The 23390-nt window shown below is 54.1% G+C and overlaps 1 protein-coding gene across 2 annotated transcripts in view; it reads right to left on the reverse strand.

Annotated features, from left to right (window-relative positions):
* Positions 1-23390, reverse strand: part of BCL2L2 (BCL2 like 2) — a 65507-nt gene that overhangs the window by 14355 nt on the left and 27762 nt on the right. The window lies entirely within an intron of this gene.

Genomic DNA, 23390 nt, shown 5'->3' on the forward strand with positions numbered 1-23390 from the left:
GATTGCTTGTGTTGCAGTCGATGATGATTGCTTGTGTTGCAGTCGAAACGTCGTGAGAATTTAATTGTTTTATATATATGTATTATTTTATTGTTTCCCTTCTACGTGACTTTACCGAAAGAACCAAGAATATATAGACATTCAGAACTCAAGCTTTGTTTCCCGAAGGGGGGGTGGGGGGGGCGGCCGGGGGGAAGTGGGCTGGCTCAGCACGGCCTCGGCACGGCTTGGCTCGGCAGTGGGGGAAAAAAAAAAGCGAGCGAGGGTAAGAGTGTCACAAACAATCAGGCGGCTGCGGAAGCTGTTGGACCCGGCTGCCTTTGGAAAATAGAGCTGACGAACAGGCGTGACAAAGTGGAATTACACGGCCGATGTCGTCATCACAAACACAACGGCAATCGCCTCCGTCCACAACACACCGGTGGACACGATGACGTTTGTTGCGGACACGCGTACATTTCACGTTTCCACTGCGGGCATAAACACACCACGACTACTTTAACCATTTCAATTTTGCCAGTTAAGGCCCCAACGAGCTGCATAGCTCTTTTCTCAGAAGCGTTTTTTTATTTTTCAAAAGTGATTCTGGCCGTAAATGATAGCTCAACGAAATGGCTCATCGCGTGGAAATTTATAGCAGCCAAATACTCCTAAACGCGTGACGTTGATTCTAAATGGGGGGGGGGGGGGGGTGGGGGGGAAACAGAGAACCCGGGAGAAAATATCTAAACGCCCACGGGGGAGGAGAGACACGCAAACTCCAAATATACGACAGGCGTCAGGGCCGGGATTGAACCCATAAACGTTCTGCATACCAGGCGAGGTAGTCAACATCTCCGAGCCACCGTGGCACCACCACACAACGCGGAAACCAGGGCTTAAGGCTCACCCTGACACCACCCCGCCTGTGACGACCTCATGTGAACAAAACAGCTGGCGCCAAAATGGCGTCTGCAATCACGCGACCAATTTACTGAAATTGCAGTGCGACGTTTCACGGCAGCATTTGGTCACCTCCGGAGAGCTGCAAGCAGATGACAGAATGCAAAGCCGACCTTTTCCACTCATCCAGAACATCCCCCCGCCACTGCACAGCCTTTCGTGCGGGCTGCCCGCGGGACCAACACGCCACACGGAGGAGGTGGTTCTGGCACGGGCCACGCCCGGCCGCCTTTGTCTCCCTAGTGGTGACGTTTAAACGCCACACCAGGTACTCATTTAAAAAAAGGTTGAGATGATTCTAGGGGAGGGCCCAGGACCAGTTCGGATGATCATCACCCGGTGTTGGCGGTCGTGAGCGGGAATCGAACTCGGGTCGCCAGGTCCGCAGCGACGCGGGCAACTTGCTACACGACCATTCCCCCATAACAACAACAACAACAACAACCGCCGTTTGCCACCAAGTGGCGGTGACGTCACCGCGGCGCTTGTGCCATACTAGGTGCGCCGCTCCCCTTGCACACATCCGGGCACAAGCGTATTCCTCTACGTAAACAGCCAAATTATATACACAGCGAGAAAGCTAAAAATAAAGACTTGGGCAACACTGCGGCTGTAAGGATAATGACCACATTTCCCGGAATGCGCTGCTGCACCCTGCCCCCACCTCGTAAAATCTCAGAAACTAAAAATCGGGGATTGAGCCTGGATAGCGCTCGGATGGGCGACCGCCGTGCAAGCGCCGGCGCATTCGGCTGCTGCGGGGCGATGTCGTTGGCAGCACGGAGTAGTGCCGAAAGATCCGTTGTACTCTACAGCGCTGTGCTCCCCGCGCTGGCGGACGCGCTCAAAAGGCACGGTCGAATACCGTCGGAAGGCCCTCCCCGTCCAGCAGTGGAGTGACAGAAGGGCTGCACGCGTACACACGTGTTAGGGGCCACTCGTATGCAAAACGAACGCGAAAAAAAACGCGTTTTGGTACCACGGTACAAAGCCTACGCGCGAGGACTACTTTTGGTGAACACGGCAGACGATTTAAACCCGTGCGTCACCGACAGCGAACGCAGCCCGCCTGGCGTTCGGGCAGCGCTTGTTTATAACGAGCCCGACGCTGCTGGCGAGACCCAGAATGGTGAAACCGATCCACAGTTTGCTCGCTTAAGCTCGATGCTTGCCGAATAGGCTGATGGACTGAACGTGAATTTTAGTCGTACGTGGAGACACAGAACCAAATTCATTACATGCGCTCTAATTGTTGTTCGGCATTTAACTTTTTTACTTCACATTCAAAGTGTTATTTATGTAGTGATTGTAGAATCACTACTGTGTACACACGCACAAGTGTGACGTCACTATGCGGGGGAGCGTCATGACCACGCGGGTCTACACACACGCATGACGTCATCCCGGCTGGAGGCGGGAATGACGTCAGGGCCGGTTCTGGGCTCCGGGAGGCCACGAGGGTGGTGTGAGGCCGTGGCACTCTCTGTGACCCTGGCTGGACACGTGACTGGACCCCAGTGGGGGCTGGGGGCCTAGGGGGCACCTCGGAGGGCACGTGGACAGCAGGGGGGCTTCGAGAGGGTTCTCGAAGGGAGGTGTGGCCGGGGCGGGGCCCGGGCACGCCGAGGCCTATATAACCAGCCTCCTCACGAGGTTCGAGGCTGCCCGTATCAAGAACGAAGATGCATCGTGAAGACGCCAAGAAGAGTCAAGCCTCCAGTCAGCGGACCTGCCAGTAGCCCACCTGGCTAGGTCACGCTAGAGTATCTGAGATGTGTGTGTTAGCTAGAGTAAGTCGGTGGTCACCACCCTACGGACCTGCCAGTAGCCCACCTGGCTGGGTCACGTCACGCTAGAGTATCTGAGAAGTGTGTGTTAGCTAGAGTAAGTCGGTGGTCACCACCTTATGTGCAGTGTTATATTACTTACCGTTCTAATAAATCAGCGTTGCCTCCCAAGGAGTCGTGTGTGCACCTAATTCGAACCCACTACATTTATATATGTACAATGTTTTTTTGTGCAAAAGTAAGCTCAGTTCAAGATACACGGCCATCCTGGGCGGCGTGGTGCTTTGAATTCAACTCGAGTATCCTTCCCATTGCTCGCAGGTTTACGGGCAGTGCTTTGCTTATATAAAAATCGCAGCGTTGTCGTTCATGCAAAAATCGCGTGTCTCACAATCGCCGAGCGGGCGCACACAACAGCCGCCCAAGCTCTGGGGTCCTCTCTCTATATTAAAAGATGAGAATAAAACCAGAGCACCCGGAGAAAACCAACGCGAGCGAGGGGGCAACACTCGATCCCATACAGATGGGACAGGTGGGAGCCACAACGTCTGTGCGCGGGTGATCCACCGACCCCTTGCCGCCCGCTGGATTTGCAGGCGGCCACGTGCAGCGGTTGCCACCGCCGCCCAAGCTAAATCTAGGTGGAATTAATTGGTCGCTAAAATAGGTAGGATTAACAAACACCGAAATGGTAGGTGCTGCTGCTGCTCGTAAACAACAGCAAAGTGCGACGTCCACCATTTATCCGTACGCCGCTTCTCGGCCTAGGAAACCCCGCACCGCGGTTTCAATCTGCCGCGCCGGGAGATTAAAGCGGAGACCTCTCCGCGGCGAGTTCGGCGGGGGGCGACCACATAAGCGCGGCCAAAAACAAAAATTCACCCCCGCTGCTTGCCCCTTGCGACTGGGGAGCCCCAGCGACTGGGGAGCCCCAGCTGCTGGCATTGCTCATGGCCCAAGCGATGATGAGCAAGCAAACCTGCCGGTTGAATAAAAGAAGCTTTCGTTACGACTGGATGAAGGATCCCACGAGCTGCGAAGCGCTTTCTTTCACAGTTGTCCAGAAGACACGATAAAAAAGGGGGGGGGGGGGGGGGAGCGACCGTCACAGGCAGAGGCGAATGGGGAAGTGTCAAACCAGGACTCGAACCCGGGTGGTGGGACGGAGGAGGGGTGGAGACCCGCCGAACCTCTTCTTCTTCTTCCCCACGGCGTCTGACGTAGGTGCAGAGCAACGACTGCAATGTCACAGATAACAGTGTCCGGAGCAGCGTCGTGCCGTCTCCGTCGTAATTGTGGATCTGGCATTTTACGTCGTAGGGTCCTTAATCTAGATGACCACAAATCGCACCCGTGGAGAGTTTTTGTTCATTCTCCATCTGTGCCATCAGGTATCCGCATCTGCTGCCATGGTCTGTGCAATGGATGCGATTTAGGGTGGGGACGCCCCCAGCTACGTGAAGATCAAACCCCAGGGATGTTCTGCTTTGGGTCGCGCTTGGTGACGAATCTCAACGCTTTCCCCCCCACCCCCCCCAACACACACCGACAACTAAAATAGTATAAAGCCTCGGGAAAGCGAGTCGTGGCATTTCTCAATGAAGAAACGCTCAAAAATAAGCCGCAAGAACGCCGACGTCATTTCGATGTTGTTTTGATATGCAAAGCACGCTGGGATTCCGGCGCGTGTAGTATGTCTTGTTGACGGTACCGATACACATTCAGCTCCCCAATGCGCAGACGTACATCATCACCACCAGTCACCGTCGACTCGAAAAAAATCATCCATTGGGGTAATAAAAAGATCTGGCCGTTTTGTCCAACAAGGACAAAGATTTCCCGTGTAGCCTTAACAGACTGCCGGTGCAATGCGCAGTCAGCGAGCAGCACCTATGAAGGGCTGGCACGGCACACGAGGGGGTGGGGTGGCCTAACACCACGCCCGGTCACACACACACAAAAACCCCCAAAGATGATATCACGCAAGACTGGCAATGCCAGAGTCATTCACTGTTGTATTATAAACATAGTTCTCAGCCATGGTAAAAACCATCAGTCTGCTTGGCACATCCATCCCGTCAGAGCTGCCATGGAATGGCTGTTACTAATCTGGCTAAGGAGGCACAGAAGAAGAAGTTTGGGGAGAAAAAGGTTTTTCTCCTTTTTTCTGGCAACAAAACAGGTGTGCAGATGTTAAAACACCAAACTGAAACCTTTTACAAGGCATCATGTCTGCATTAACCACAATACTTGTGGTCAGAATGCAAACAAAAAACACGTACTCTGATAATATGATGCATTGCCCTTGAAACTGATTGGTCCACACCAGAGACAGCTTTCTTTTGAGCCTCGTCTCAAAACGGTGTTAGACCAGAGGATGCCAAAAGACGTCCTCCGGTCTAACACCGAAAGGCGTCCTCTGTTCAGTATTCATCTTTAACCCCAAACAATGGAGCCAAGTGAAGTTTAAAAGATCTCGCAAAACACCTTGAGAAGACCCAAACGCAGACGATCCCCTGGGGTTTCATCTTCCACGAAGCAGCTCATGGTCCACCCTGAACCGCATCCGCTGCACAAACCGTGCCAGGAGATGCGGATACCGGATGCACAAATAGAAAATTAAAATCTCTCCGGCAGAATGCGGCCGAGATGCACAAATGCAAAGGTGACATCACGGCGATACACCACTCCGCTGCGCCTGACACGGTTATCTGGCTTGACCCACCTGAATGTGAAAAATTCTAGTGGCTGCTCTGCACCTACATCGGCCGTACGACGAGCAGAGACGATTACCACCGCTGCCGGGCAGAAGCACAGATTCGCCCAATGTTGGGGGATGCTGTTGCCGTCACAATTGCTCCTACCTCACTGGAGAGAGAGAGAGAGACAGAGGGACACCACGGCGCCACGTGAGGCACACGTCATTGCGCTTGGGGCTCGTCATTTCCTCGGCACCGGTAACCTTCTCCGAACCCCCTGACGACGACGACGACGACGGGAGGGAGGGATTCTCAAATAAACAGAAAGAGCCACGGCACCTTCACAGCCGGGCCCCTTGAGGCTAAAAAGGGTTTTGAATATTGAGGGCGTTTTGTACCGCGGCCCCGCGACTCATCCCTCAATTTGTGGGGTTTTTACCCCCCCCCCCCAGCACGCAACCGGTGGGTGCTGAACTTGGAACCGAAATCGGCACGTTTTGTGTCACGTGACAAAGCCTCACGCGTTGGCCTTGGGTCGGGTGGTGGCGGTGGCGGATTCAAACGACACGTTTATATTTACACGATCTAACCCCCCCCCCCCCCCCCCAGAAAACCCTCTACTATGAAAGGAGTGTGTTACTTGACACGGGGTTATTTGACCAGGTCACACTGTCAGTCCCCCAGCACGGGGAGGAGAGAGTGGTGGGGGTCGGGGGGGGGGGCAGGGGGTCATCTCCGCTGTTGGGTCGGTGGAGAAAACTCCACGTTCCTATGGTAGGGGCCAATCTCTCCATCTCCGTCTCTCGAGGGAGCTGCTGTGGACCACCAACATCACACGGCATCAGCGCCGTGTGATGCGGTGCTGGTGATGGATTTCACATCCCAATGATAACTAAACTATAACATATTTTTAACAGGTTAAGCCCTTTTCCAGAAGCGACCTAGCCACATATGATAGCTCAATCAAGCGGCTTACAGAAAAACCGAAGCACCCGCGGAAAACTCCATGCAACCACGGCGAGAGAGAGAGAGAGACGCACGCAAAGTCCAAATATAAAGCAGCCGTCAGGCTCTGGATCGAACCCAGGACCTCCAGCATACCAGGCCATTCTCACGGCGGACGAAACGGTGAACGCGTGCGTCGAGACGTCGTCGCGTGCAATCTGTTCGTGCGATTACCCCCTACCCCAACCACAAGAGGCCGCTACATTCACCGCAATGCAAACTTAAAAACCAGAACAGATTCTGACGGATCGAACCACGAGACCACCCCCCCCGCCCCCCGCCCGAATCGTGGGGAGAGATAATCATTGCAATGAGTAACAGCCCTTTAATCATAATTTTAATCCATGGACTCAATCACTGCAAGCTTTACTGGAGCCAAAGTCTCTTTGCTTTTGGTGGCAGAGCTTTAAACACGGGGGGCGTGGGTGGCATTTCAGGAATGTGTCCCAACAAACACTTTGGGCAGGGCTCTACTTAGTGAGCCACCAGCAATCCTCGTGGTGTGTGGCGTTGAGTCATAGGTTACAAAGGGGGCGGCTGGAGATGACACACGCGGGGGCGGGGGCGGGGGGGGCTGAGGCCACCAGCGTCCATTGAAGGTTCTGCGTTCGAACCCGGACTTCGGCCGCCCTCGCTTGGAGCCGTGGAGCCGATATGGCCTCGGGCCCCGGTCACCAATGGCTGACTGCACAAGCACAAGAGATCACCCTTTAAATGTGGATGTTGCAGGTAAATTTATTGGATTGTACGTCGAACTTCTTTCGGTGGGGGGGGGGGGGGGGTCGGGATGACACGGGCTGCACAGATGAACAACGATCGGTTTTGGCTGGCAACGGACAAACGGTTGCACACGGGGACACCGGACGCCCACCGAGTGGTGGGCACATGGCTCTCTCTCTCGCCCACCCACCCGCTGTCGAGGGTTCGTGTCGCGTGCCGCTCTGCGTGCCGCTAATTCGGCGTGCCGCTCGGCGCAACGCCCCGGGACCGTCCGCCAACACGTGCCAGGGGGCAGCTTCTTCGGGGGGGGGGGGGGTGGGAAACGGCAACGCAGCCCCCCCCGAGATGTACACGGCGGAAAGAAGCGCGCTGTAGCGCAAACCGCGGAACGCATAAAGCCGGCCGTGTGGGATTAACACCGTGGTCGCACCTCCGCTTAGCCGGCCGGCTACGTGCGGTGCAAAAAGGAGCTGAACACACGGACATACGGCCGGGCGCACGAACCAAAACTACCAATGTCAAGGCAGAAAAGGAAGTCACGGAGTCACGGCCGATTTCACAGCATTCGTCATGTGCCAATCGCACGACTCACACATTTCTACACGGTTACACCACACCTTCTAGCCTCCAGTCATCCAAGATTTGCTTTCACGGGGGAGCAAAGTAAAATGCCGCATCATCACCGTCATCACCACCGGCGGGGAACCGAGGTTCAGGGGTTGGAGGCACCACGGCCGCCCAGGTTAATGCTGCGGGTGCATTGATCATAAATAATAAATAAAAAATATTTTACACTTGTAAAGGTGGGGCATTCATTCTGTAGATCCCACCGAAGGCGATACCGTGTATGGAAAGCCGGGAAATAAAAAGCCTGCAGGGTGAACGGCCAGAAATAGGCGGTAGGGAGGGGGGGGTAAAGGCCAAGTTTAACGAGGGTAAGATTTTGAAGACTGGATTTAAATATCACTAAACGATTCCGCTCATCATCTCGTTAACAAATCGTTCCAATAGCTTGCGAGCTGCACTGGCACAAAGTCCGACCAATGCCAAGAGAACGGAGCCTTGACCTCGCGGACTCCTCAGAAGGAAGCGATCCGAAGATCTCAGGGACCTCCTCTCGTTTAAGAGTAAACACGAATCAGTTCCTGGAAACATTGCGGGGGCTACCCCATTGAGAGCAGACGGATCTTTATTGTCCCCTCGATACTTGACCGGTGGTCAGGGCAAAAGGCGAGAGAGCAGGCGCGTGTCGATGCGCTCGCGACGCTACGCGCCGTCTGCCTCGGAGGTGGAAGATCTCCGTGACGCAATTCGAAGGCGAGCAGAGCAGGCCCATTTTTCCGCCACCGTCACGGTCCAAATTTGGACAAATTTGGAAAAGTCGCGACCGCAAGGGACTCGAATTATGAGAGCGGGCGGCAGCAAACATTACCACCCCCACCACCCTGGGACTGCAGGCCGACTTGCAGGCTTGCGTCTGTGGAAGACACTGTCTAGGAATGGCGCAAACACCACGCAGACCGACAATTTGATTTAGATCAAGAGAACTCCAAAAAAGCTCGTGCATGCTCACACACTATAAAAACTCAAGTAACCAGGTAAGGCCCCCGTAGCTCTTTTTCAGCAGCGACCTGGCCGTCACAAACGATGGGGCAACAAAGTGGCTCATCGTGTGAACATTTATAGCAGCCAAATACTCTCTAAACGTGTGATGTTGATTCTAAATGTCGAGGGGAAAACCGGAGGACCCGGAGAAAAATCCACGCGACCACAGGGAGAGAGACAAAAACTCCAAATGTACAGCAGCAGGCGTCGGGGTCGGGATCGAACCCACGACCTCCTGTATACCAGGCGAGGTAGTTAACATCTCCGAGCCACCATGATGATGATGAGAGAGAGAGAGAACCACCGCAAACTCCAAAAAACCAACAGGCGTCAGGGTCGGGATCCAACCCCACGACTTCCTGTATACCAGGCGAGGTGGTTAACATCTCCTGGCCACCGTGGCGCCACACACGGCAGTCTCCCCCTGCTTCAAACAGCCGGCACTCACCTTCACTGGCAGGGCTGTGTGCCAGTGGTGGAAACTCCATATTCACATGGCAGGAACCGGTTTATCCACAGGACAACGGCTGCTGACGGGCCCGCAAAGCGGCACTTGTACTTATCAACCCTGGTGGAGGATTATACGCTCAGCTTACTCCGCGCGGGAGAAAAAAAATTTAAATTCTGTTTCAGCACTCGTCTGCAAATCACACTCCTTGCACAATTTTTCACGTGGCTAATTTCTCAATGCATCTCGTCCGCGTATTTTAAACTATACATTACTCAATGCACATTCCGTTGCCCAATGTTTCTGACTACAGTACACATAGCAGCACATAAGTATGTTGATGGGTGGCCCAAACGAAGTTCTGTGAACACTGCTGTCGACTCGGGCGACGATGATTGACGGCGTAGGATGACATGCACATCATTTTTTTATATATAGAGAGAGCATCACTTCCCCTCCCCCCGCTGGACTTGTGATGGCGCTGTACGTATGTCTTGAACTTCTTTCGGACCGTACGTAGCCAACCGTGCTATTATTCGGGGGTGCGGGGGAAGGACAACAAACTAAACCCAAAAATCCGCTCGAAAAGAAATGAATTTTCAATCGAGATTATTTAAAAGTGCACAGCTCAAGCAGCTTCTTAATTCTAGATCTGAAGTTTTCGTGACGGTAAAGTCACCTGATGACGGACGCTTGCGTTGCACCCGAAACGTCGTGATTTAATGGAGTTATTTTAACTTTATTATTTTAATTTTTTTTCTCCCATGTACGTGACTTTACCGAAAGAACCAAAGAATATAGCTTCTTAATATCAGAAGGAAGAGCGTTCCAGACGGCCGCAGAAGCGCATCCGAAAGGGCGCGATGCAGTGACCGCTGTCTTTGTTCGATGGCCGAGCCAAAAGCCGCCGCCGCCGCCGCTGCGGGATGGGGGGGGGGGAGACCAGAGTTGGCTTGATGGTGGTTTATGCTCCTGGTGCTGGCATTGTTGTGGCGGACTTTGCCGCGGGATAATCGCGCGGTTTTGAAAAAAAGACCTTGTGCCCAACGACTGCGGTGGTAAGGGTGTCGAGGCCTTACGACGGCTCTAGGCTTGGATGGCCCCTGCTGCTGTAGATGAATTGCAGGTGGGACAAGAGAACAAGGCAGTAGGGCATTTACTGGTCGCAGTAAAAGCCAAAGAATGCCAACAATGTTTAATTAACAGCGGCTGCGTTTCCAGAGCAACAACATACCACCAAACAAAGACAAAGATTCCCCGTGTAGCCTTAAAAGACTGTTGAGGCAAGTGCTGTTAGCGAGCACCGACGAAGGCGGGCACGGCAAACAAGGGGGTGGGTGGCCAGCACCCACGCTCGGCCGCCTTTGTCTCCCCGAGTGGCGATGTTTACACATTGCACCAGGTTGTCATTTGACCTCGGGGGAGGCCCAGAACCGATTTCAGATAATCGTCACTGGTGTTGGTGGCCGTGAGCGGGAATCGAACTCTGGTCGCTGGGTTCGTAGTGCAGGGCGCTAACCATTGCACTGCCACTCCTCACCAACATGCCACCACCACAGACTGGTTACTTAGGTGAACTCTACCCCCTTGGCTCCTCGCGTGGGAGTTATTGTTTTGCGTGTGTGTGTGATGTAAGTATGTGCGTGGGCAGGGGGGGGCGCTTGGGGGGGCGGGTGGGGAGGATTATTTGAGCTCAGCACAGGTATGTACGTGGGTGGATGTAAACGCAAGAGGATTAGGAACCCCCATGGACTCAAAATTCACTCGCCCATTCACTCGGTATACAACAATTACCACCCCCTCCCCACCACCACCTATGAAGGCCGGCAAGGCACACACGGTGGCAAGATGTTAACTCCCTCGCCTGGTATGCAGGAGGTCGTGGGTTCGATGCCGACCCTGACGCCTGCCGTATAGTTGGAGTGTGCGTGTCTCTCTCTCTCTCCCCGTGGTCGCGTGGATTTTTCTCCGGGTCCTCCGATTTTTCCCTCCACATGTTAGAATCAATGGGCGTTTAGAGAGCATTTGGCTGCTATCAATTTCGGCACGAAGCTAAACCACTTTGTTGAGCTGTCAGATGTGGCCAGGTCGCTTCTGGAAAAGAGCTTCATAGCTCAGTGGGGGGCTCTTACCTGGTAAAAGGAAAAAAAGTAGGGTTTGGATTTACGCGAAATTTAAAATTGCAGCTGAGCACATCCAGTCGCCGTGTAAAGCGGCGCATCAGGGACATGCTTGGAAAGGGAGGGCAACACTCTTGCCCATTGTGCAGGCCAAGTGACACGCGTACACTCTGACGCCTCAAGTATAGTTGGAGGTTGCGTGTCTCTCTCCCCGTGGTCGTGTGGATTTCTCTCCGGGTCCTCCGGCTGTTTTTCCCTCCACATGTTAGAATCAATGTGCGTCTAGAGAGTATTTGGCCGCTATAAATTTCCACGCGATGAGCCACTTCGTTGAGCTATCATTTGCGATGGCCAGCTCAAGTGGGCCTCACCTGTTAAAAGAGTAATTGTTTAGCGTGTAAGTTTTACAAGGGTGTGTGTGGGTGGCCAGCACCACGCCCGGCCGTCCTTTGTCTCCCCTGTGGCGATGTTTGTACCCGCGCACCAGGTACTCATTTGAGGCCGAGTCTACCTAGAAGGGAAGACCAGGCACGGATTCAGATAATCGTCACCGGTGTTGGCCGTGAGCGGGAATCAAATCTCCGGTTCGTAGCGCAAGCGCGCGACAGCCGCTCACGCCTGTCACTCACTCATGCACCCACACGCAGGCAGTGTTGATTTTGACAAACGCGTTGGGAGAGTTGTGTTGCTTTGTTGATTGTGCTCGTGCACCAAACGCCACCTCGGCACCCTCCGAACAATGTGCCAACGCGGCGCTGCTATCGCCGCGAACGCGGAGCCATCGACGCCAAACGTGACGACCGTCAACTGGCACGCGCAGCATGTGGCACTGCGACATCGCGAGCATTTGGTGCGCCAATTCCTTTCCTCAATATTTTTTTTCGCGTCGTTGTATTTCTAAGCCAGCGCAGTTGTCATGGGGGGGTGGGGGGCGTTCTCCTCGGGGCACGGTTCCTATGCATTATGATGGAACGCTTTCTGAACGAATGAACGACAAGGCAAGCAACGTCCGAATCAGAATCTGCATTTATCGTGGGGAAATCTGATGAGTTACAAAGCTCTTTTTTTTTCTCTTCCTACAGATGTCCAGCAGTGCCGTGTTGTAGCCCACCGCACAACCGTGCTACTCGGAAAAATCCAACAAGTCGGTGGATTTAATGCAAATTCCTCTGCTGCGCCACGCGTGTGTGAGCTTGCATGCCTTGGCTTGCCACAAGAATGCCACGCGATTACGTAACGGCATTGCTCACAGGGGTGTGTGCATGTGTATGTATGTCTGTGGGGAGCGGTAGTGTAGCGGTTAGCGCGCTGCGCTACGAACCTGGCGACAAGGGTTCGATTCCCGCTCACGGCCAACACCGGTGAGGATTATCTGAACCGGTTATGGACCTCCCCTAGGTCGACTCAGCCTCGAATGAGTACTTGGTGCGGTGTGTAAACATATCCACTAGGGAGACAAAGGCGACCGGGCGTGGTGTTGGCCACCCACCCCCTCGTGTGCCGTGTTGGCCTTCATATGTGCTCGCTAACAGCACTTGCCCCTACAGTCTGTTAATGCTATACGGGGGATCTTTGTCTGTGTAGGTGTGTGTAGTTGTGTGTAGGTGTGTGGGGGAGCGGTGGTGTAGCGGTCAGCACGCTGCTCTATGAACCCGGCGACCCGAGTTCGATTCCCGCTCGCGATTAACACTCGTGAGATGATTGTCTGAACCAATCCTGGGCCTTCCCTAGGTCGACTCGGCCTCAAATGAGTACCTCGTGCGGTGCGTAAAAACATTGCCACTGGGGAGACAAAGGCGGTCGGGCGTGGTGCTGGCTACCCAACCGCTCGTGTGCCGTTCCGGCCTTTATAGGTGCTCGCTAACAATATTTTCCCCTGCAGTCTGTACAGGGGGATCTTTTGTTTTTTGTGGGCAGCGGTAGTTTAATAATAATTGAAATTTGTAATCCGTATTCCATCCTAGGATCCCAATGCAGTTAGCACACTGCGCTACACCTACCTGGTGCCCAGTGGCGATTATCTGAAACGGTCCTGGGCTTTCCCCTAGGTCGACTCGGCCTCAAATGAGTGAGTACCTGGCACGGTGCATAAAAACAATCGCCACTGGGGATACAAAGGCGGTTGCGTGCCGTGCCAACCTTCACAGGTGCTACTCGCTATCGCCGCTTGCCCCGACAGTCTTGAGGCTATACGGGGGATCTTTGTTGTGCTCTGCACGAGATGTTCGGGCAAAGTTCAGCCTCCCACCCTGACGGATGGTGTGCAGCTGTTACCCAAGCGAGCTCCACCAATCAGTGAAGTGACCACGTTGGCAATTTCCAAATCAAGTCGCAGACGAAAGGTCACACGGCTGGACATCTGCGAGAAAGATTTATAGCTCATCGGGAATTCCTCCAGCGTCAAGAAAAACATTTCTGATTCTGGCTACCAATCACTGGTCCATCAACAACACTTAAACCATTCCATATTTTCGCCCACTCACATTTTACGGCGTATGATGTGGGGTGCACTTCCAACGATAAATAAACTGCCCGGGCATTACGCACGTGTCCTTAATTACAGAGCCCATTGGTGGAATATCACGGGCGGCGCATAGGGAGAGGGCCTTCTTTGCTCTTAGTAAACAAACGAGGGGAGGGGAGGAAAGGAGATGATGGTGGAGGAGGAGGGGGGGGGTCAATATATGGGAGGCTAAAGGGCTGGGCATGTTGGCTGCGAGGGCGTTCGGTGGGGGGGGGCATCTCACACAGTTCACGCTTTCCCATTCCGATGGCGAGGCAGGCGTACGTCAGTTTTTCTTTCCGATTCCGTTCCGGATGACGGTGCACACGTCACGCGTACGCGTCATGCCGACGAGGGGGGTGGGGGTGGGGTGGGGGTGAACAGCGCAGGCTATCGTAGAGTCGCGGCGGTTCGTGTCGCCACCGTCCTCCGCGGTGAGAGTAACGACATCTTAAAATAAGTAATATTTTTTTTACTTTTTTTAAAACACGCTTTTATGAAATGTACTAGTAATGGCAGAACTCCACGACTCCAGGAAGTGGCCCCGAAGCTTGCCATAACGTAAGGGGACCGTGGACAATTACAGCCAACGTCAGTTGAGCGTGGACAATTAGACCCAAGCCGAAACATAACATATAAAAAATAATGTTTAAAAAAATATATTTTTATGATAGAATATAGTATTGTCATCAGTACGACTTAAGTATACCAAGTTTGTAGTCGATACCACATTGGGAAGTGGGTTAAAATTGAGTTACAAGATTTGAGGATACAACAACAACGACAACTACAACAACAGACAGAGTGAGTTAAATGAAAGCGTGTAGTAAAAAAAAGTAAGAGCGGCGGCCACTACACCTGGCGAGAGAATAAACGCCGAACCGCTCAGCTTCTGCAGTGAAGAGGGACACCCACCACCCTCCCCGCAACTCGGAAACGGGAAAGGGGTTAAGCGGGTACACCCCCACGTGATCGAGACGTTCCGGCTGACATAGCGGAATTGTTCGTCAACACAGTCGTCAACAAGGCACTCAAGCGTTTTCCAACGCGTTGTGTTGCCGACGGGGGGGCTAAAACACGGCAAACGATTGACCTAGATTTCCCCCAGTTCATCGCGTCCTTCGGGGCTACGCGCGCGTAGCACCCAAGACGTCAACTGTGTGCGCACGGTGGCGGCTTGGGGTCATTAGCATTGCCAGCAGCTGGCATCCCGATCCAAAAATGAACGTGACACTCCCGTCAGGGAGCACGAGAACCATCAATCACGCAAACTCTCTTCGTCTCCCGCACCCACCGACGCAGCACGCTTGGGTGTCCATGCGGCGCGCGAAGGAAGTTCAACGAACGTACGTTACAAACTTCGGTCGCCCCTGCAGCGGCTTTTGGATGACCATCGAACAAAACAAAAAAAAGACGCCAGCGACTTCGGTTGACCGCTTTCAGGTGCGCTATCTGCGGCCGTCTGGAACGCTCTAAAACTCCCCATGTTCGGAAGCCACTATGGGACTGCGCGCCTTTAACTCAACGAGATTTACAAACTAATTTCCTTGAGAACTGCTGCTTTTTTTTGCATTTGTTCTCCCCTTCCCCCCCGCCGCACCTCCGATTAGCGCCGTCGGCTACGTATGGTGCAAAAGAAGTTCACCGTGCTCTACGAGACATCGATACGAACGCCTAATCGTTACACCCCCCCCCCCCCTCAGAGAGTAAATCGGTGGGTCAGTTCGTTTCGGGCAAGGGTCCGTCGGGCTTGAGAAATTATTTTCCCACGCGGAGACGACCCACGGCCAAGAGCGGCCAATGCGACAGGGAGGTGGTGGGGGGGGGGGGGTCAGAGGTCACATTGCACCAAAAGCAGAGTAATTGTATATATAAAAAAAAAACCCACTATTACGTAGTAGCAATAAGAATAATCAACAAACCAGAACCATGCACAATGGAAGCCCGAGCGAGCGATCCAAAAATAACGCGGTCGGCGCACCGGGGGCCTCGCGACGGAGAGAGGGCTCGCCGCCGGTTGAATCTCCGCAAAGGGTGACAGCAGCAGGACGCGAAATCGCCGGCACCGGAAACCCACGACGCTCGGTCAGCCACGCGTCCGGGCAGACACGCGGCGGACTACAGTACAACAACGGCAAGCGGATGCATCGTGAGGCAGGATCTGCTTCGACCCAAACGTAAACATTTTAAGCAGATAAAGAAATATTTCCACGCTTAACCAAAAACAGTAATAAAAAAATCTATAAACCTGTTTGTTTCGCGACCCGACTTTTTCTACGGCCTAAATTCAAGGTTACTGAACTGTGGGGGGCCGTGCCAACCGGTTGGAAAAATCGAATCCACCTGCCGAACTCTCTCCTTTACAGCCACCCTACATCCCCACGACGTCCCTCAACTCCCTGCGTCCCTCTCCACCCCATGTCTCTCACCACTCCACAAAACGCACCACCGGGGTCTGGCTCCAGGGCTTCTCTTGCCCTCTGGGTGCCACTTCAGCACCCATCTCGGTCACCTGCCCCCCTCCGTCTCGTGACCTCTACCCTCCGAGAGAGGGGGTGGCGAGAGAGAGAGGGGGTGCTGAGAGAGAGATGGGCGAGGAGGGGGGGGGGGGTTGCAACGTCGTTTTGACTTGCTGCACCGAGAGATGGATTCAAATTTGTTGGAACTCTCTGACGCCCCCCCCTCCCCCCTTACTGGACATGTGCGTGTGTGTGTGTAAAGGAAAAAAAAGGAAAGAGCTTCGCAGGCTCATCAGATTCCAGGGCGATTTGTGAGCCGGCTGCGCTCAATCATTGACACCGCACCTGGAGACAGCGTCCCTACACCCCCCCACCACCCCCCCCCCCCCCCCCCACTGTGATCCAAAGATGCGAGACGAAATAACGAACGGGCGGAACGACGCGCGACCGGCCAATCGTTTTGAGGGGGGTGGGCGCGGCGGGGCGGGGTTCAGGGGGTGAAGGACTGACGGGGGAGTGCTCGTTGGTATTGCCGTGTCCTCGTATGGGTTGGCCACACTCAACTAAAATATTTTCATTTTATTTTACCAGTTAAGGCCCACCGAACTGTACGGCTCTTTTTCAGAAGCCGACCTGGGCTGTCACAAATGACTGCCCAATGAAGTGGATTATTATCATCATCATCATCACGTGGAACTCGAAACGCATGTCCATTCTAAAATGTGGAGGGAAAAACCAGAGGACTCTGAGAAAAATCCACAAGACCACAGGGAGAGAGAGAGAGAGAGACACGTAAATTCCAAATATACAACAGGAATCAGAATCGGGATTGAACCCACGGCCTCCTGTATTTCGAACACCACGACCTTCCCCCCCCCAGTCTAAATAAAGATACTGAAAGATTCTGTACACCGGGCGAGGTAGTTAACATTTCGCCACCGCAGCACCCACTGCACGGGGAGATGGGGTAGCTACGCCAAGCGCCACACACATCACGTGTTGCCGACATCACCGCAACCACCGCCATCGACTGCTTGCCCGCGATGGGACACGAGGCCGCAATGAATTTCCCTCCGCTTCTTCCTGTCCTTGGCAACTTGTTGAGCCTCGCCCCCAAGAGAGGCTGATCGCTGCTACCGGCTCCTCCTTCAGGGTCTTGCGTGACGTGGCCTCAGGTCTCCCGGGTTTCCTTTTGCCCGGTGGTGTCCATCTTTAGGGGCAATTGCTGGTATACGGTCCCCTGGTCCATTCAGAATACATGCCCCAACCAATCCGAGTGGCCATCTCTCGACGTCTCGCGTGTGATATTAGGACAACCGGTCTTCCTGTACGGTCCCGGCGTTCGGGATTTTCTTTGGCCAGAAGATGCCGGCAGCAGATTCTCCTGAGGAGGGCACGTGTCATGGAAGGGGCTCTGTCCGTTCTCTCAGTGTTACTCTTGCCGGCGCGGCAAACTCTCCGAGCCAGGCAACCAGCGCCCGATTTAACGTCGCTGTCGTACGGCTGGATCTTGGGCGTCCCGCTACAATGGACCACGAGCGTCGTTTGTTCTGCGGCGCGCGTGCGCAACACACCCACCGATCGCCAGCGCACGGGAGAGAGATCGCACAGCGCGAGGGTTTACGTGGCAGCGGGGTGTGTGCGTGTCAGTCACGTTGCTGGAATGACCTCACACCCGCCTCCTCCGTGCATCTCTGCCGCCGCCGCCGCCGCCGCCGCTGCTGCTACACTGTGGTCCACCATTGGAGCGAACTTCACTCGTCGATTCCTCCAACCCGCGTTGAGGACTCCGTCGAATAGACTTGTGGCTTTGTCAAATCCGTAGGCGTGTTCGACCACCGCACTGCAAGGCCACGACGACACTCGCCCACGCGCTCGCTCGCACCGCAGGTCGCTGGGCTTCTACATCGCACCGCTCCACTTTGGAAGCGCCTCCCCCCAACGTCATCGCCCGTTTAACGCACAATCTTGCAACCTCACGCAATTCAAGCAACGTGTTAACCCTCATCACAACTTCGAACGTGCTGTTTATTGCTGGCCGCTCAGCATTTTTTGGGCGTCAAGGGAGGGGGGTTGGGGGGGCCCAGGAAGTGGGGAAGGGGGGTGCCCGCGCGCCCAGCAACCGAGTTAATAAATAAAAACACCACGCGGCGCTATTCCAGCAGCCGCTCCTGACACTTCGTGCCGTCGTTGTCACCGCCACACAAGGGGGGGGGGGGAATGTTTCAATGTCAGGGCAGCTCACTCAGGGAGGGGCGTGCCACCCTCCCTCCCGGCCCCCCCCCTCCCCGGGGGGGCGGGGTTGCCAGGAGGGGGTGGTACGCCAGACGGTGGCTGACCGCGATCCTACTCGGTGCGGCGAATGCTCGCTCGCTCGCGCCAAGCGCATTGAGACCACCGACGAATTCAACTACTCGGGCCGGATTCAGGTGCTGAAAATGGGGGAACTCATAAATGCCCCTCCCCACCCCCCCCCCCCCACCACTTCTCCAGCACTGTGTGGTGACAGCGGCGAACTCCCTTCGTGTGGGCATCGAGGAGGAGCCCGTAGATTGTTTTTTTGATGGATGGTGGAAAACAGCAAGTGGACTTAAATCGCCGGCCGTTTCCATCCGTGCGGGGACAGAGCGTTGCTCCGCTCGCACGCGCGGGTGGGTGGGTGGGTTTTCTCCGGGTGCTCCGGTTTCCTCCCACGTGGTATAATGAACACAGCTCATCGTTAAATCGGCATCTGAAAATTTCCGAAAATATCTTAAAATGAAAACCCAATGCAGCAGGACCCTCTTGGGAAAAATAGTTATACTACTGAATGTGGCTTCCATGTATAGATAAGGGAATACACAAGATAATAGATAAGGGGATACATAGGAGAACCGTCACGTTCTGAGAAAGGCTGGGGACAGATTCTTTTAAAGAATCGCAAATGCTCGCTTACGCGATTGGTCTTTAGGCGATTTCACGGCAGGAGGCTAAGTGCAATGTACCGGTCTTGGTTCACGCATTGCAGACACAGCCGTAAACTAATTAAGCGACAAGTTGGCAGGAAGATCTACGGAAAGGAGCACACCTGAGCCAAGTCGAAGCAATAGTTTAACAAAGAAAACACGGGAGGTATGGCAGAGGCGGGAAGGGTCGCGTCGTTTAACTCGCTGACCCCGTGCCCCATACTGGTCATCTGCGAACAAGAACTTCATAGCTCATCGGATTCCTCCTGCAGTCCAAATTAACATTCTGACGATTGTTTAACGCCACGCGACAGGATCGCTTTCAAACTTTTTTTTTTGTGTCGCTACGCAAACCCTCCCATTGCTCACGGGCGGAATGCGTGAACGGTCGACGCAGAGAGCCGGGCCTGGCCGAGACCAGGGCCATGTCTCTGGGATTCAGCTGGACTTTCCCAGATCTCCCTCTCGGAATTTCTCAACGTTTCCCCGTTACGGTACGAACGTCGCGAGTTGACACCATACCATTGTGTTGGGGGGGGGGGGGGGTTCATGGTCGTGCTGCTGCCAAGCGCTGCGACGTGCCTCTGGGTCGTTCGGAGCGACGGCCGGCGGTGGCACGACCATGGCAACCATGACAACCGCGACAACATTGAGAACATTGAGAACATTCACAACCCACGCGCGGTAGCACAGGACGCTCGCGGCCCTGCTGGACTACCCGGTGGGTTTAGAAGAATGTTCTTACAGGGGAGGGTGCAGCAGGTGACTGGGTGGTGGGGGGGATGCAAATTACCGGTCCCACACACAGGCCTCTCCCAGGCCGCAGTAACCTGTGGCCCAGTAAACAAATGAACCTGAACCACACGAAACGGGCGTAACCCCCTCCCCCGCACAAACAGCCCCCCCCCCTTTCCTGCAGACAAACAACAGCGGGTTTTTTTTATTATTCCCTGCGTAGAAAGACGTTTAAAGGACAAACATTAAACCCTATAGTCAACCCCTGCCCCCCACACCCACCCCACCCACCACCCACAGCTCCTCGGCACTGGCAGTCATCTCGCTGCCGCCTGCCTGCCTGCCACAGTGGAGATGCCCCGCGGCCAGTCAGCGTGTGGCGTGGAGGACAGCGGGCTCCTGGTAACTCGTTCGGACAAACGCTTCTCGCCAGCGTGCCCGCCTCCGGTGGGGGGGGGGGGGGGGAGCTAAACACGTAAGCAGCTCGGCACGTCACCCCCATGACCTTTCCCCTAACCCCGTCACCCCCTGAGCCACGAGAGAGGAGAGACCGCCCTGGGTGTGTCTGTCCGGTGAGAGAACTTGCCCAGGCAGATCACAAGAGTCACTCGCTCGCTACCTTTCGGCCAGGCGTAGGCACACGGATCAAAGGTCACGACTTCCAAGCCACGGCTGTGACGTCACCGTCCGTGTGTCTTTTGCTCAAATTTCCCGACTTGCTTATTTGCCGTCCCTTTGTTTACTTTGTTGTTGTTGTTGTTTTGCGTTCGCCGTGTTGTGGTGAGAACCAGGTACGGGCTTTGCAAAGTGAAGACTCCTATCCTGGTACCTTGAGTTCTCACCGCCGATGAGTACGGTTGGCAACGAAAGAAGTTCAACATACACACGTACAACAAGATCAACTCAAAGCGTCTCACCTGACAATTTTTGTTTGGTTGTTTTAAATGCGGTGCATTTGGTTTTCGCGATTACCTCACGGATCAAGGAGTTCCCTTGAGCAGATGGGCGGCGGCTTCCAATTACCGTGTTCTCAGGACTATAAGGCCGCCCAGGAAAGATGGGCACCCCACCCCACCCCACATCTGCCGCTTGGCTTTTCCAGATCAGCAGGACCCATCGGCAACTGTTTAAAGCAAGCAAAACTCCGGTGCGGCCTCGACTTCCTGGGGCTCATCAGCAGGGTCAAGGCTTCTGTAAACGTCCACACCGCTTCGTTACGAAACAGCGTTGTTTGGCCGGAGCACTCCGTAAGCGTGTTCTCTCCCCGTGGTCGCGCGGATCTTTCTCCGGGTCCTATACCTACACATTTAGAATCGACGTCACGCGTTTAGAGAGCATTTGGCTGCTAGAAATGTACACGTGATAAGCCGCTTAACTTCGTTTCTTCTGAAAAGGAGCTCTATAGTGGACGCTACCTGGTAAAATAAAAAAATAAAATACAAAATAAAAAAATCAGCATCGCTCGCGTTTAGGAAGAACGGCAACACCAGCCCTGGGTCAATCTAAAGTCACTGGATGTGGCCTCTATGCTCCCCATTCACAACACGGGCAAAGGAGCGGAGCTGCCCGAGTAGTGGGCGGGACTACCCGACCGACCAGTGGGCGGGGTTATCAGAGCAGTGGGCGGAGCCTTTGAGCAGCCGTCAGGGTTAAAATATTTGGCCAACAAAATCATTCGGCCTTTCCCTCTCGAACGCAACGTGAGAGAGACCCGGTGAGATAGAGAGAGAGACAGAGGCGTGTCCTCGTCAGTTCGGGTAACCAAATGGAAATAAATTATATCAAGGAAATTAGATAGGCTTGCTTTATTTGTATTAGTTGATCGGCTGGAGCAAAATTCGGCACGAAATGTATAAGCGGGGGGGGGGGGTTTGCTTTGCGACGCACTCCATACAAAAAAAGACATGCCCATTGCGTAACTCAATTTTCATTGCCAATTTCAAGACGTGGGCACAACCCAAAGTTTTTATTCCCTCTCCAGGCGGCAGTGGCAGTGGCGGGTGCCAGCAAAGTGAAAGATCCGGTCCGTGCCCACGGGCTAAAACGCCGGCGAAATGAACAGAACGCCCAGGTTTTTGTGTTTTATAATCCGTGTTGCCGGCGTTGATGTCACCCCCATCGTTTAAGTGCAGAACACCGTAACATCATCGCCCGTCACTCGGAAACATTTACACGAGTCGGTGACTCAGGTGCCTCGGTTAGGAATGTCCCGAGTACACGGGGGGAGGGGGGGGTGGTGAGGGCGGGGGGTGCCACGCGGCCCAGCGTTGCCGCTTTCGTGGCTTGCTGCTTCAATTCGGCAGGCCGCCCCGGGATAAAAGAATAAAAACGATCAACTATAAAACTATCAACTAGTTCTATTTTACTAGGCAAGACCCACTTGAGCGACATAGCGCTTTTCCAGAAGCGACCAGGCCCACAAGTGATAACTCGACGAAAGCGGCTCATCACGTGGACATTTTATAGCAGCCAGATACTCTAAAAACGCACCAACGGAAAGCCACGAGTAAAATGGTTGCACTTTTAAAAAAACAGTCCCTTGAACGCTGGCGTCATGCTCCAAATAAAAGAAAATTGCTCAAATGACACCGCGAATTACACAAATGCCATTACACATAGCAATCATCCCCCCCCCTCCCTCCCTGCTGTCAACAGCGATGCTCACACGCAGGCCCTGCGTGCCGAGTCGCCCTGCGTGCCGAGTCGCAGGACCCTCTTTGAATGAAATAAAAGAGCTCACGAGACTTGGTGAGGCTTCCTGGGTAAACAAGCATAATAACAACAACAATAACAGCAGAGAATAACCTCTCGTGCTCGCGTGGGTGTACACGAACACATACTTCGCCGGAGATGTACGATGGACGGCTAAGCAAGAGATGGAACGACGACAACGTGGATCAAAGGTGGCGTGGGCGTGCAGCGTGCCTCTGCGGGCGTGCAGGAGAGTTCTCTCGACCACCTCCCCCCCCCCCCCCGTTCGCGAACGTGAGACTCGCGCGTAGGACTTCAAATAAAAACCACGGCCGCTCCTCTCGCTGGGCGAGCCACCAACTTGTTCTGTCGCAGCCACTGCAGAGAGTACGCGTGTCACCTGGCCTGCACAATGGGCAAGAGTCTTGCCCTCCCTTTCCAAGCATGTCCCTGATGCGCCGCTTTACACGGCGACTGGATGTGCTCAGCTGCAATTTTAAATTTCGCGTAAATCCAAACCCTACTTTTTTATTTTACCAGATAAGAGCCCCCCACTGAGCTATGAAGCTCTTTCCCAGAAGCGACCTGGCCACATCTGATAGCTCAACAAAGTGGTTTAGCGTCGTGCGGAAATTGATAGCAGCCAAATGCTCTCTAAACGCACATTGATTCTAACATGTGGAGGGAAAAATCGGGGAACCCGGAGAAAAATCCACGCGACCACGGGGAGA

This window comes from Petromyzon marinus, chromosome 54 (genome assembly GCF_048934315.1).
Source record: "Petromyzon marinus isolate PM22_M1 ecotype Great Lakes invasive population chromosome 54, UKy_Petmar_22M1.pri1.0, whole genome shotgun sequence".
Lineage (NCBI taxonomy): Eukaryota > Metazoa > Chordata > Hyperoartia > Petromyzontiformes > Petromyzontidae > Petromyzon > Petromyzon marinus.